The following is a 15,838-nucleotide window of genomic DNA, read 5'->3' as shown; positions in this document are numbered from 1 at the left end:
AGGCTCGAGTTCGATTCCTGGTCGAGGTGATTTTTTTTTCATTTTTCATTCATGATCATGATTGCACTAAACGGTGAGATTCATGAAACAAAGCAATAACAAAATAATCTAGGTCTGTTTGTAGAATTCAAAGAATCAACACATGCTCATACATTATGTTTCTGGTGTTTTGTTTGACGGATGATGATTTGATGCTATTAGCCGTAAAATGTAACAATAAAAAAAATCAATCATGAATGGTATGTGCAAAAAAAATCCCCTCGAACAGGAATCGAACTCGAGCCTACTGATTACCTCTCCGACACCTTACCAATAGGCCAAATCGACAGACGAAACTAATCAAGCTGTAGCTCTATTATTCAGTTGACTTCATCGAGTTGAATTCGCTGCTAGATTCCCCGGCAGAAAATGCTCATTATGCCTTCATTGAAAGTGCTCTGTTCGCCTCTAGTGAACAAATTGAAGTAAAAAAGCGTTTTAAAATTGATTAAAGTGAAAAATCAAAAATTTTATGATGTTGAAAATTGAGAAACAATGTGTAGATCATGTTGCAGTGAATACATTTCAGATCAAGATGATTTACAGGTCATAAAAGCTTATTTGGTGGTGCTCAAAAATTATAATATTTTCGTCACTTGAGAACCTAGCTAGTTATTATTTAATATTTCTGTAAAGATGAAAAGGATATTTCTTTTTTGGTGAAAAATTAATACTATGGGTAGTACGAAACAAGTCCTTATGAAAATTTGTTTAAGAAAATACGTACTTATGTAGAAAAAAGGAGTGCTCATTATGCCCTGGGTGCTCATTATGCCCTCATCTCCCCTAAGTCTTCTGAATACTATGGGAGTTGTGATAAGACTGCAAACATTAAAATCGCATATCTTGTAGTCTAGTGCGATCGCTTCATAACGTTGCAAAGTTGTGAGATGATGTGTGTAAGCAAATGATTCAAGAACATACAAAAAAAGTGAGAAAAAGATTCATGTAAATTTTTGACAAGCGAAAAAATGAGCAAGCGAACCTAGTTATTTAAGAAAATCACAATAGAATTTGAATATTTTGTAAGTACTGAATTAAGCTCATGAAACAAAATCCAAAATTATTTATAAAATGATACATTAAATTAAAATAAGCATTTAAAGTTGCATGATTGGAATCAGTCAGCATTCAGCATTCATTTCAAATTTATCTAAACTTAATCTCAGGTCAGGGCAGTTAGGCTCAGGTATTTGCTTTCAAAACATTATCTACTTATTTCAAACAAAAACATTTTTTTTCTGAATTGTTTGGAAATTTTATTTATTATCTATTTTAAAAACTTTGACCTTTTGGAAAAATTTGTATACGCCAACTGGCTACACCGGTGTGCTTTGCTACACCTTCCAAAAATAAATGATAGGGGAGAGTGGGGTATCGTGGGCCACGGGGAAACGTGGGCTTTAATATCTCAGATGTGTGTTAAGATAAAAATCTAAAACCAACTGTCGTCGCCGTCGCTTTGCGTGAGCATATATTCCTATATGTTGTTGACTGAAATACGCATCATATGCTTCTTTTATTTATCAAGCTAAAAAAAGTTAGAAAAATTTACTTACATAATTAAAAAAAACACCCGCTAATTTCATCGATGGGGAACCTTAAGTGCATAACAAAAATATGCTCATACGCTTATGATCTTAGTTTTGTCATGATCTTTCAAGTGGAAAAGGAATTTTTGATGAAACATCAATAAGTCACACAAATGCAACCAATTTGCAAATCATAGCTTGTGGGGAATCATGGGCTACACATCTTGAATCACCTATATTTTTATGTTTTTAATACACATTCAGAACTTAAAATACGTTTTTCCTATCTGTAAAGTTTTCCTATGCCAAATGAAGAGTTATGAAAAGTATTTTGTCCATCCTATATAAGAAATTTTGCCAAAACGTTCGCGAGCCAGGTTTTGGAATCTATGCGATCATACACAGCTCTCTTTTTTATTTCATCATCTGAAATTGCTTTTAAATAACGAAATGAATTAGGAAATCACAGTTTTGGGTCAACTCATAAACTTTGCATGTTATTTGGTCAATTTGGATTTGGTGGCCCACGATTCCCCACTATTTTTCCAAATCCAAAAAATATAGCTTTTTTTCAAACAGTCAGAATTTGGGGAAAATAAGTTATTAAAAATTAAAAAAAAAATACCTTATGATACCTTGAAAATGTAAAAAACTAAACCTTTTTTTATTTTCATTTTATCTTTTATAATAAAGAAGTTATGGAACAACGAAAAAAAGTGGCCCATGATTCCCCACTCTCCCATACATATTTTAGAAAATTATTAAATTTTGTTTTTTTGGTTGGCTTATGTGTTTTGCCATATTACTGTTTGAATGTAAAAGTACGAAAAATCGAATTTTGGTTCAAATACTGTACCTTAACTCACAAACATTTGAACTCAAAAACCTGCATTTGGCTGAATTTTTTGCCACTTTAGACAACAACCAAATGTTAGAATATAAGCATAAACTTAAAAAAAAACTTTTTTTGCTAAAACTTTTCTCCCTCGTAAAAATTTCGAATAGATGAGCTGAACCAGTGTATGCATATTTAGCGCGCCAACTTGGCGTTGCTTTGTTTTGATCATGATGCATCTAGAATGGTGGTCTGATTGGCAAAAAGTTGACGATTATTGGTTGCGTAGGTGGGGGTGAAACGCAGCCACTGATTTGTTTGTGAAACACGGACTTTTGCCAGTAGTCAAAATATTGCTCAGACAAAGATTTTGCCTTGATTTTTTAAAATATAGGGTAACGGACTTATTTTGGACCAGGGGACCAATTTTGGACCACCTTGTCTAGCTCTCTTATAAAGCAACTAATAATGAAAAAAATTAGTGCATTACGTTAAGTGCACGGGCTTCAACAATATTTGCCAAAAAATTTAATGATAATTTGTTTTATAAGATAGCTAGACAAGGTGGTCCAAAATTGGTCCTCTGGTTCAAAATAAGTCCGTTACCCTAATCCTTTGAAACGAAAAAAAAAACTTCCGGCTGAGTTCCGGCAAAATTTACAGCAATTCGAATAGTCCTATTTGCCGCTAGTAGTATTCGTGTCATAATTCAGGAAGTGTCACTAATACTTTTCAATTTTGGGAACATTAACCTCGAACACGACCGCGTTCGTCGGCTGGCTGTCCAGTTTTTGCACTGAAATTTGTACCGCGAGTTTTGGAGGTTTGGAGAGTTTTGGAGGTTAATTGTCCCGACTCATCTGTACACGCTCAGCAAGTGTGCGTAAGAAATGTCAAACACAACTCTATTGGTGAAAACGACCAGCAAACTCACTTGCTGGAAATCAGCAATCTTAATTGCTGGAAACCAGCTATCTGAATTGCTGGAAATCAGCACTTTTTTTTTGTTAAAACAACCGGGGATTTTTGAATCTATATATATAAAAATGAATTTCTGTCTGTCTGTTTGTCTGTCTGTCTGTCTGTTCCCTATAGACTCAGAAACTACTGAACCGATTTACGTGAAACTTGGCAGGTGAGGGTATTGGAGGCCGGGGAAGGTTCCTATTATATTTTGGGACCCCTCCCCCTAACAAGAAGGGGGGGAGGGGCCTCCCAAAAAAAAAGACAATTTTTTGCATAAGTCGAGAACCAGTCAAGCAAATGGTTTCAAATTTAGCATGAGGTTGTATTTGGGAACGGAGAATATTTCAATGAATATTAGGTACCCCTCCCTCCTCTCAGTAGGGTAATAGAAAGGGGGGAGGGGGGCTATCTTACAATTTTACATATAACTCGAAAACTATTCAAGATATTGGAATCAAATTCGGCATGGGAAGGTATTTTGATATGGAAAATATTTCAATGATTATTTGAGACCCCTCCCTTTTTGCAGTTGAAAGGGGGAGGGGCATCTTTCATATTTTTTTACATTACTCAAAAACTTATAAAGCAAATGGAACCAAATTTGTCATGGGAAGGAATTTGGATACGAAAAATATTTCTATGATTATTTGAAACCCCTCCCTCTTTTCAGTAGGGAGATATAAAGGGGGGAGGGGCCCTATTTTTAATTTTAACATAACTCAAATACTAATCAAGCAAATGGAACCAAATTTGGCATGGCCGGATATTTGGGAACGTGACATGTTCTAATAATTGTTTGAGACCCCTTCCTTCTTCTAGCGGGGAGAAAGGAAAGAGGGAGGGTAGATCCATACAATTTTTATTGAATAACTCAAGAACTACAAAAGCAAGTGGAACCAAATTTGGCATGGAACGATATTTGGGTACGAAAAATGCTTCTTTGAATATTTGGTATCCCTCAATCCTTCAAAAGGTGTTTGAAAAGGGGGAGAAGAGGTCTCCCTTACAATTACAGTATAACTGGAGATCTGATTGAGTAAATTTGAACCATATTTGGCATGTGAGGTTATATGGATACGAGAAATGTTTCTATTATAAATTGAATCCCCACCTTTTTTCAGCGGAAAGATATAAAGGGGAAAGGGGGGCTACCATACATTTTTTTTTGCATAACTTGAGAATTAATAGAGCAAATGAAATGAAACTTGGTATCAAAAATTTATAGAGTACAAAAAATACTTTTATGAATATTAAGTTCTCACCCCATCCATTTAATGGGGTGAATGGAAGGGGATTGGTATTTCCTTTCAAGTTTCTGCATAACTCCGGAATTTCATCGCAAATTGGCATGGGATGGTATTTCAATACGAGAAATTTTTGCATGTCAAACAATTCCTTTCTTTCATTGGGATGATAGAATTGGAAATAAAGGAAGGGAAGAGGAAAGCTTACATTTAACTTTTCTTCACAAAATCCGAGAAATGGACAAAACTTAACATGGAAAATCATTCTGGTATGATTCTATGATTATCTGACACACCATCCTCCTTTCAGTGAGTAGGTACATAGGAGGAGGGGTTTGAACCCAATAGAATTTTGTTAGCATAAGTTCTCAGTTTATGCTAACGAAGCCAACAAATGGAAACAAATATGGCATAGAAAGGTACTTGGTTACGAGATTATTATAGACCCTTACGCTTTACAATGTAGAGAGGAGAAGAAAGGAGGGGGTTCCATATAAATTTTGTTGTAATGCTTAAAAAATAATCAACCAATGGAACAATATTTGATACAAGAAGATTTTTGGGTACGAAAAAAATGGGTATGATTATTAAAAATCACGATCTCCATTCAGCAGGGGGAAGGGAAGGACAGGAGGGAGAGGGTTGCCTCTCTTATCAGTTTTTTATCATAAATTCAGAACAAATCAAGCAAAAACAACCATATTCTATTAGTTTGATTGTTTGCGTACGATTTATATGGAACCCTCCTTTTTTAGCGCGGAGTTTAAAGAAACAGATTAAAATTATCAGATCTTTAACACAAATCAAGATTCAGAATATTAGTATAAGTTATTTTTGTGTAACAATTCGAAACTCCAGCTGCAGCTTTCATTTTATAGCGGTTGCTTATGAGTTATGTTATATTTTGATTTAAAATAATGCCAACAAAACAATAAAAATTTGAATAAATTCTGAAAATATCATTCGATTTTGAAAGGTGTAGCAAAGCACACCGGGTCAGCTAGTTCTAAATAAAATTTACAATTTAAATTTCAATATTCAACCTCCATGGCTCGCAAGTCATAGAAATGAACATTACATATCTGATCAATATCTGACCAAGTCTTGATCATCGTGCTCCATCTGAAATGAAAAATATTAACAATTAGTTTCTTTTACGAAAAACTTTGCTCTTCTGCTCTTGAAATTTACGTTTGGCTTGATTGCTTCATCACTGGAATATGGAGGAACACCGTCACCGCCGACAAACGACAAGCAGACAAACACTTTTCGCGCGCAATGAAAAATAACTAGCAAAAACAAAAACAAATTCGAGTTTGACAGATCGATTGCTGGTTTTTCAGCAATTCAGATCAAGTGCTGGAAAAATCAGCAAGACAGAGAATGTTTGCTGGTTTCCAGCAAAAATTTGGATTGCTGGACGTTTTCAGCATTTTTGTTTTGCAGAAAATCAAGGCAATTTACTGTGTAGTTTCATGGAACACAAACTTCCGCGGTAGCAAAACCAAAATGGCCAAAATGGCTCAATCGGAAATTTGACATACTACCGTATCACCTCCTATATATACACCTTCGTAGGTTCCTGGTAAGACAATGAGGGAACTTGAATGTGAAGAATCATTAATAGGCTCAAAAGTATCAGTAGGATTGGGTTAAAGGCTCGAAAGTACATAATGAATGAAAGATACTTTGATCAATAAATGTAAGTATTTAACCAACATGAAAGAGAATTCTGTAAAAGTAATGAAAACGGCTTAAGTTTTATAGACTTTGTTTTTCAATCATTAAATTTTATGCTTAATGTTAAACCTATCCTCAAACTGGACTGTTGAAGTAGATATGTTAATTTATCAGCCATTTTGTCAAACGGCTGTATGCGCATATTATTCGATTTTCTCAATTAGGAAAACTTACTTCTCCTGATAAGAGTTTTAGGACTGATACCGTCCCTAAATGTTGAAACTAAATTGTTCAAAACCTTACTCCGAATGATGCAGTCTTTAGGGTGTAAAGTTAAATATATTTTTCTAACAACCTGGCTTATTGGCTTATTATGGTACCCATTCTACTTGTAAAAGAATTAGTTCAGATTTAGCACGTTCCCAAATCGAGAACTTGACACGATCGAATGCAATGTTCCATTCTTGGCTGTACCTAGGATATGTCCACATGGAGCTCAAACTAGCGAAGGTGCCCCGGAAAAACTGTGACAAACATAGTGCACGACCTGTTTCGGAATAGAACTTCAACGAAAAAAAACCGCCTATATACGTCGTCCTGTTGTCCCATTAGATTCACCACCTTCTTGTCAATGAAAGACTTCATACGATTGTGTGCAACTTCGAGATCGAAGGCTAATTTACCGAGTGCGGAACACTGAGCGTTATGACCAAGAACACAAGACCATGGGCGACCTGTTCTCGATTCCGTTGTGATGGAGTTTAAGTAGAGAGTTTATCAATAAGCAGAAATCTGGCTGACCCCGTCACAAATACCGGCGATGCTGCCGCGTTGCTTTTACGCTAATCCATTCTTGGGCCGGCACTAGCTGAGAAGTTTCAGTATTCTAAGGTACAAACTGATGCAATTTCGTAACTTCTACCGCATACTTACTTATACCTGCTTTAAAAGGCCCGAGCATGAGACCTGAATCTTTTTCTTCTTTATTTCTCGTGGGTGCGGGCCACTAGCACTCGGACTTGGATCCCATCGTGAAGGATTCTCCGGGCACCCCTTCCGCATAATAAGGCGGAAAACTGTAGTGTTCCTAACCTGAACTAAATTATGGACGCCTTTCAAGTGCACTTAGGCTAAAGTTTCCGATCGAGACCGAAGGGTTTTTTACTAGTAAGTCAGACGGTGAGTTCATCACACTCTTTCGAACCCTTAAATGAAATGGCAAATTTTTGTTGTTCTCGTCGAAAATCGATTGTATCGATTTGATTCCGATAACTTTTTTCGTAGCGCTCAAAGATCTGCGATCGAGACTACCATCAGGGGCTGCCCCATGGCAAGGTGAGCCAACCAATTGTCGATCGTGTGGTGATCGTGCCATTCTGCTATTACGGAAAACACTTTAATGGCTTCTAATAGATTATGGCTGGAATGAAGAATTTGATTGTTCCATGCCATTCTGTTTAGTGTGGTTGAATTTATATTAACGATTAGAGTACACCGATCCCCATTCAACTTTGAGTTTTATTGCACTGACTCATACTTCGAATTTTATTTTTTAAAACTTCATTCAGGTTAATCAGAATTTTGTCTAATATCTTGTATTTCTTTATTTTATATTCCACAATTCAGCATTCAAACATCATCTAGAATTCCAGACACACATTTTTTGTGCCCACTTTCAGTTTCTTTTTAATTAAAAAAAACGGAAGCAATTTATTGAAGCCAATTTATCTTCAAGTACAATCTGACAGCATTGATGAAAAAAAAAGTCAAACCCCTAATTGAGTTTGATAAATCCACCCCATAAACTAGCTGGCTGATGATCGGTAATCTTCATTAATCTTCTTATGAATTCCACACCTGAGTGGCGATATGGCGTAAACAAACATGATCAACTACTTCTTGTCACAATTTCGTACACGAAACGAAACGGGTGCGCTCGCTCTTTCGTTTGCTCGATCAGTTCAAATGCAGCGGCGCATGTCCACCAGCAATCATCATCAAACGGAATTCTAGGTAGGTATGTGAACCAGAAATAAAACGGTGACTAACGAGTGTGAGGGTGGTTTTATTTATATTTATTTTTGTACTTTTCTTGCCAAACTTCTAAACACTATTTTATGCTGCTAGAGCGTGGTGAGGTGAAAGTTGTCAAATGATTGAACTTTAATTACGATAGAATTCCTATAATAATTTTAATTTTGAAACTTCAATGGAAATGCTACAATATCTTATGGTTTGCTTTTTTTGTGGACATACTTTACGTGACTTAAATAGCAACTCCGTAGCATTATTTTTAAAGAGCAATAAAGGATTTACAAAAATGTTTTCCACATAAAAAATAATAATGAAAATATTTTTGCCAATATGTCTATCGGTGGAGTATAACATGAACTTCATAATGCCATATTTTCAAAGCAATAATAAACTCTCATTTTTTTTTTCAGAAACAGTTTTCCAAAATGTTTGTTATGGCTTTAATTGACCCCTAGAGTCCAAAAAGATGTATTTTTCTCTGAGTGTTTCGTGATCATCTGTCAGGACTCAAAATACTGTATTTATCTTAAAATAAGAAAAATTGTGCCTGAAAGTATGCTATGACTCTACGGAAGAGACTAAACTTTAGAATTCTCTTTGTTTGATACTTACAAATTGTGAAATGAGAACTAATATAGCAAAAAAAAAATAGTCGACGGACCTTTTATCTTTGGATTTTGCTTGATTTTCGACTAGGGTTAGGACATACTGAATTAAGGATCAAGTCTCCTTTAACTTAAAAAATATCACAATTTTTTTTTCGTCTCACGAAAATGCTTCAAGTTTTTCTACGGGTTCATGTATCGTTCCAACTTTTGCAGCATATAAACTTGAAATTACACGCTGTCAGAAAATGCAAAAGACGGCGAGTTGCAAGAATTTTCCAAAAAGATAAGATGAAGATATGGCGAAGATGAGATATGGCGAAATCGTGAATTTGGCGAAACTAAAAATTAAAGAGGAAAATAATATTTTTATTGACTTTTATCAATAATTTATAATATTTTCAGTGGTGGAAACGCTTTGTATCAATAAATTTTGATCATAAGATGGAATTATCAAAGATAACTAAACACAAAGGATCGATTTCAGTTCAAATTAATCTTATCTTTAGCAATTTTAAGATATTTTCTTGTAATAAAATTATGTAGATTATACATCTAATTAAAGTCTACATCTAATTAAAGTGAACTATTAAGTTTTCATGGAAATTTAACAGTTGTTATCTCTTATGTCGATTTTGAAAAAGAGTTCAAAGAAAAAAGCATCAAAAAAATGTCTTCTGCAAATTTCAAATTTCAATATTTTAATCTTCACACATTGGATTAACTTTAAAGTTAACTTTTTCGAAAAATATTTTGAAATTAGCTTAATTTGAATTTTAAGTGTGTTTCTCGAAATTGTTTTATGGGCAGATAATGCTTGGTTTTTCATGTGTAGAAAAACATAAATCTTAGTCCTTTCTACACATTTTAAGACAAAGTTAGCAGAATTTCATTTTGATCTTCCAAAATTATCCATTCAGACAATACTAAAGGCTGTCCAATCAGGATTGCGCACGCCACCCTTTCAAATAAACAAATTAAACAAATAAATCAGAGACACATATCTTTTTTTCAAAAACGCTTAAATTCACCCACATTTTTATATGATTTGCATAACCAAAAAAGTTTTCTTATTTAGATCGGCTATCCAAGCACAAATAACAATACAAGCATTAGCGTGACGTTAAAATACTTAGTATGTCGATTATTACAAGTGTTTTTAAAATTCAAATGACGATTTTTATACTATACAGCCAAAATAACCAGTTCAAAGGCATTTTCATATTATTCAATACTTATATACCATAACATAAACCATGAAAAATATCATGAACAAAGACGCTCTACGCTTTTGAAAGAAAACTAAGGTCTTGGAAATGGTTTCTAAATGATTTCAAAAAAAAGCGTGATAAAATCGAAACAATAACCGTGATAAAATCGAGCGTGAATTTGGCGAGAATTAATAAAATCGAACAGTGATAAAATCGAGAAACTACTGTATCACCATTCTCCCCTTGACATAGATTTTACGTGAATGAGCTATTCAGCGTTACGTGAACATCACATAGAATGCACCAAAATCGTTCATACCTACCTTCTAAGGCAAAAAAAAATTCAAGCTTAACTGCGCAATTTTTAGTTTTGTTAGCATCTACATATTTAGTAACATAAGGATTTGTCCAAAATAGACATGTTCAACATTTCAGCTCAATATTATGTGTAAGAAAAGGTGCTTCGAAGCGCTCAAAATATCATTTTTTTAACCTCACAATACAAAAGAATCTCGAATATCGAAAATATGTTAGAAGTTACATGACTTAAGTCTCTACTGTATGAATGAGCCCGTACATACATAGTTTCGATATTTTTTTTAAATTTTCTTGCTCAAGTTAGTACATACTATAAAATGTATCAAAATATTTTAACGCATCGAACATAATATTTGCAGTTGTAAAACCTCTGACTCTCATTAAACAATTGAAAATATTGAAAAAAACACTTTTGTTTTTTTTCTTATTCTAACACTTCTTCTAATAAACTGATTGCCAAATATAACTTCTCTGGTTCAGCCGTAAAAATGGTTCAGTCGTACCTTCAAGGACGTTCTCAAGCAGTTTTTTTTCTAACGGTTACCTTTCTGAATTTACTTCGATTGGATCTTGAGTTCCTCAAGGATCAATTCTTGGGCCCTTACTTTTCTCTCTTTTCATTAATGACCTTCCAACAGTCCTTAAACACTGCTCAATTCACCTTTTTGCAGATGATGTTTAAATATATCTTTGCCAGAAAAATAATATAGATCTCAATGAATTTCTTAACAAAATAAATAAAGATCTTGCCAAAATTAATGAATGGTCTGGTTCTAACCTCCTACCCAAAATCCATCCAAAACAAAGGCTCTGTTCTTTGGAAGACAGTTACCCTTCTCAAATTTACCGCAATTAGTTCTCAACAATACGGTAATTCAGTTCGTCGACTATGCTGAAAACCTCGGTATAATTTTTGATCGGGATCTCTCCTGGAACCGACAAATAAATGCTCAATGCAGCAAAATTTATGGTTCGATAAAGAGGTTAAATTTAACAACAAATCATCTGGACGTTAATACTAAACTTAAACTGTTCTAAACTTACGTTTTTCCTTTATTTATTTATGGTGATTTTCTGTATTCTAATGCTTCTGAACGATCTGTAAACAGATTACGCATAGCCCTCAATTCCTGTGTTCGATATGTTTTCAAATTATCGCGATTCTCTCGAGTGTCAGATCTACAAAAACTTCTCATCGGTAGTTCATTTGAAAATTTTTATAAGTATCGCTCTTGTGTAGTAATGCATAGAATCTTAAAAACTGGTACACCAAATTATTTAAAAACTTTGCTCACGCCACTAAGAAACTCGCGAACTGGCAATATCTTGATCCCTTCACATAGTTCGTCTTATTATGGGTCGAACATTCTTTGTTAGAGGCACTGTCAATTGGAATAATCTTCCCATCGATTTAAAAATCATAAATAATAAATCGGAGTTTAAGAAGAGGTTGCTTGAAGAATTCATGGAGTAAAACGACATAGTTAGATAAATGATACTAGAACAAACAGACGGAACGATTAATCATTAGTTATTAAAAGAAGAAATTGAAATGAAATATTTATGCCAGATTGTAACAAATTAAAAGATTGTCATCTTACGTTGCAAGAATAAACATTATAAATAAATAAAATAAAATAAATGGCCAAAACTTGTATGCATGTTGGCAAATAAAAAACTTACGTTCTTCATTTTTCTTTTAAACATATCATCTGATACATAGAACATGCATAGCAGAAATTACTACGGCCAGCCCAACCATGTGATGTAAAACGCAAAAGATACGGGAACAAGGGATGGATGAAGCGTGGAGTTACCTGCCAAACGCTTCTTATGATTATGTAGAATTAGGTTATGATATTTAAACATATTTTCAAACTATGAATGAATGAAAAATTGAACGAAATTTATGTATTTAATACCAATTCAAGGAATCTGGCACGATTTAGTCATTTTCACTAAACTCGCTGCAGCTTATGACATGAAACAAACTCACCAATAAAACCAATAAAAAAATATTCGTCAGGTTTTAAGAGATTCGTTTCAGTAAGTCCAAATCTTCCATCCAGGGCCTACCGAGATCGATTCTTGGGGGTACTTCTAATCCAATCTTACAAACCTTGATTTTTTTTGATAACCTCCTGCTTCTAAAACACCGTAATATTCATAATACTTCAAAATTTTCATACATTTTATAAATTTTCATTTTTTTGGAGCTTCTGTCAAGGATTTCTTCTTCAAGCACAGCCTACTCGAGAATCTTCTATTGAAAAAAAAAAACACTTTTGTTCGTTGGTATAAATTTCTCATTTAGAGGTCAAGTTATTTCCATCGATATTTTTTTTTCTCAACGGATTTATACGGGGGCAAACATTTTCCGTATGTTTGGATAACGTGCCGCTATTAGGCCTATCCCTACAGTTTTAAAAATATGATTTTTGCTTTGAAATAAATCTAAATTTCAATTTAGATTTAGTTACCTAGGTACTTCTTTAAAATTCTATAAAAAATCGTATCTAACAGATTGGGGAAAAGTAAATAAAATGAAAACTACTATAACTTTTTCGCCGAAGTCAAAACTACTTGCGGCCTTGGGGCAAGTTGATATTTGATTTAATTTTTTTTGTAATGCTTTACAATTTTATCAAAAAAGTGCAAAAAATTTATAAATGATTTTACCTTTTTTCAAAAATAGTATCTAAAACAAAAGCTAATAGAAAAAAACTTATTCATTGCATATTTGGATTCAAAGCACCCAAATTAATCAACATAAGGTCTTCAACTTTCTTGCTTTGTTTGACGTAAGACTTAGCTTTATTCAAGGAGAAATGTAAGAATTTTAAAGCTTATTCGGAATTTTTCATGGTAAAGGACATTGCATTAACGTTTTCTATTTTATTTGAATGAAAATGAAATCTGAAAAAATACATGTGTTTTAAATCGTAAAAATGAATCAAATTTTCAATTCGGGAGAAGATTCTAAGACCCCGGCGCAAACCCGTCAGCTAATAGAGAAAAATTCCCACCTGTCACATGGCATTCAACTTGTTGAGTACTTTCAAAATGAGTAAAATTAGTAGATATTCGATTAATTAATTATTGAAGTTAAAATGGTTGGTTACAAATTCTGAACTTGTATAATTATATTTTTAAAATAAAAACCCAGAGTGTCAAGATTTGAGTTTCAATACAAAAATATCATTGAAAAAATAGCTGCAAAGATAGAAAAAATTAAAGGAGTGATGAGGAGGTTATATGCCTTTGAGAGAAGGGGTTGAATTTAGCTCCACTCCCAGAGGCTCACTTTTCCCTGCTCACACATAAAAAAATTCAAAAGTTTTATTAAATTGCAAATCAAAATTTTAAAGTTCAAATAAATTTAAATTCGTGTACGTTATATAGTTTCGTAGAAGAAATCAGTTAGACTGAAAGCGATACATATAGAATTCTATCCCACCGGAGGCGAGCCAATTTTCTGACATTTTTTTAAAACTTACTTTAGAATACCTTTTGCTTTAGGCATCAAGAAGTTTCCCGTAACAACTGGAAATTCATTTCTTGAAATGATTTTTTCTCTTAAATCCTCCTCTCCCCTGATGCTGATTTCATTGAACAGTTTAAAAATTGTATCTAAAAATTAATTCTTGTATCAAGAGAAAGGTAGGCAAATTTGTTTGCAAGTTCATAAAATCGACACGACTTGCGGAAACAGTCGTCTTTTATTCGCTACACAGTCATAAGGGTCCTACCTATGTTTGTTCAAAGTTCTTAAGCTGCATTTGGAAAAAGATGGATTGCCTGCAGGCATGATTCCCATCAGGCGACGCGACGCAGCGCAGCAGCAAATGCTCCATAAACGCAATCATGGGACCAAAAGCTCGCCCATGTCAGCAGGAAAAGAAACATGAGTGGGTTCTCTCGCAGATGGACAGAGCCGGTAGATTCTGTAGAACCCATGCACTACTAAAGGGGGGAAGCAAACTCTTCGAAGCTCAACCTGATTGTCTGTACCAGAAGGAAAAGAAATATACCTATATCTACTGGATGCCACAAGAATCCATACTTTTCCGGACCAACAATCAAGGGCAACTTGTTATTATTTATACTTCTTACGTTTCGGCACACACTGTAGTGGTTTTTTCTCTGCCGATATCTTAGTAAACAAAATCAGGGGCGTAACCAAGGTTCTTAGATACACTAGGTTCTCCGACTTTCACAGTAAGTAGGCGAGAAGTGAGCGGGGCTCTCAATGAGTTTGTTTATTTTTTGCTCAGCTTTTCTGTGATTTGTTGGTAAACAAACTTCATGAGTTCCGTATAGTTGCATAGCCTACATAGCCAAAATGGCTGAATCGGGAATTCGATATTCGGTAACACCTCCTGAATATATACCCACCTTGGGCGTAACCTGTTTAAATCAATCAGTTAGTAGCTCTATGCAACACTATGTTGACAGGAATATCAGCAGGCTGATATTTCTAGAATTGATATTTTTGTTCTATCGCTTTCACTCGGATCACCATGAAAACGATTTTCTCGAAACGGAAAGAAACAGAAAAACATTTTCTCAGAAGGTGATGGAAATTGGATTTCATGAACGCAACTTTTGTTTGTTTATCATGGACCGCGGAAAATAGCTGGCTGATTGAGATGTTTTCTCAACGTTTGGCGCTGTCAGGCAGATGAATGTGGAATTTTTCAAGACTGCTTTCCCTTACAAAAAACGTTTTACCTCTAAAGAGACTTCAATGGTAGGGCATAGTAAAGAAGACGAACCTAATTCAAAAAATGAATTCCAATCTGTACCTACCTAGTGTGTACGGTTCATCAACGTTTGCAGCATCCGTTTATTTAAAAAAAAAAATTAAAAAAATCAGAAAAAGTTTCGTCTACTTATTAGAACAACGAACAAAGCTTCACTACAGGAAAACTTCGAAAAAAGATCAAATTTAAACATGTTTTGAAGAATTATGATGAATGATTAAGCTCCCTTAATGTGCCACTGGCAGCCAAGATAAACCATGTGCGCCAAGTAAGTATATTAGACGATCGATTTAACGCTAAGTACCTATACTATATTTCTCCGGGTGGTTAAGGCGTTTTTGCTGTTTGTTTTAGGGTAAATTGATTAAAAGTTGTCCTGAAATAATAGTTAAAAAAAAGTTTAATACCTTATTAAGTGATTATTTCTAGATTCTATGTGCGATGATTTATTTTGCTCAGTATATTCTACCGCATATATACATTTTGTAATATGTATGTGCCAATTATTTTTTTTTTAGATGAGTAAACGTCTTGAGGAAAAAAAACTTTCTCTCAAAATGGGTACTTTAAGATATTTAGATAATACGATTTTCGCTCAAGGGAAAGTTGTC

The sequence above is a fragment of the Uranotaenia lowii genome, chromosome 2 (assembly GCF_029784155.1).
Source record: "Uranotaenia lowii strain MFRU-FL chromosome 2, ASM2978415v1, whole genome shotgun sequence".
Lineage (NCBI taxonomy): Eukaryota > Metazoa > Arthropoda > Insecta > Diptera > Culicidae > Uranotaenia > Uranotaenia lowii.
The sequence above is the reverse complement of the archived record's forward strand: the minus strand, read 5'-3'. Positions refer to the sequence as shown.